This window comes from Myotis davidii, unplaced genomic scaffold, assembly GCF_000327345.1.
Source record: "Myotis davidii unplaced genomic scaffold, ASM32734v1 scaffold674, whole genome shotgun sequence".
Taxonomy (NCBI): Eukaryota; Metazoa; Chordata; class Mammalia; order Chiroptera; family Vespertilionidae; genus Myotis; species Myotis davidii.
The window spans coordinates 2812178-2812804 of NW_006286674.1; the positions used below are offsets into that span (position 1 = coordinate 2812178).

Consider the following 627-nt stretch of genomic DNA (forward strand, 5'->3'; position numbering starts at 1 on the left):
GATTATTCCCTCTCAAACTGACCTTCCCTCCGCCAGTGTATTTTCCTTGGGAGATCTGCGTAGCCTTGGAAGATAAGAGTCAAGGTTTAAAAGAATCCCTGAATGGCTCGTTTTCCCTCTGCTGATGACTTCAGGTGAAAGCAGACACAAGCGCTGGTCTTTCCCCTTCGCACCTTGCTTCAGTCGAGTTAACACCAAAAACAGACTCTTCCACCTCCCCCAAGTCTCAGCCACGACCCGCCGCGATCCCCACAGAACAGGCGCCTCCCCAGCTGCCCCCTAGCTCACTCGATCTCTCCCAGACGAGTGGCTACACCTGATCAAACTTTTAAAGTGGTGGCAGCCTAAGCCCGAAAGGAGAGACGGTTTGAGATAGGAACCTCCTTCCTGTAGCTCCCACCGTCATTCCCTCCCTTCCCCGCCTTCACCTCCCCTCCCTCCCCTCGCCGCTCCGACGCAGAGGGAGCAACACAACCAACTATTCATTCTTTCTCAACAAAGGGAGGGAGGGAGGGAGATGTTGTCAACAGTTACACGGCAGGCTCCTTCGCTTTCTTTGCAAACTTTCCAGGAGATTAGTGGAGAAACTCGCCTCCTCCGAGCCAGCACCCCCAGCGGAGCCCCCGG

At 55.2% G+C, this 627-nt stretch overlaps 1 protein-coding gene across 1 annotated transcript in view; it reads right to left on the reverse strand.

The window, feature by feature from the left end:
* BCAR3 (breast cancer anti-estrogen resistance 3) overlaps positions 1–313 on the reverse strand; it is a 112038-nt gene extending 111725 nt beyond the window's left edge. The window contains exon 1 of the mRNA XM_015560333.1: positions 23–313. The gene's annotated coding sequence lies outside the window, so the exon portion shown is untranslated. The remainder of the gene's footprint in view (positions 1–22) is intronic.
* Between the last annotated feature and the right edge of the window lie 314 nt (positions 314–627).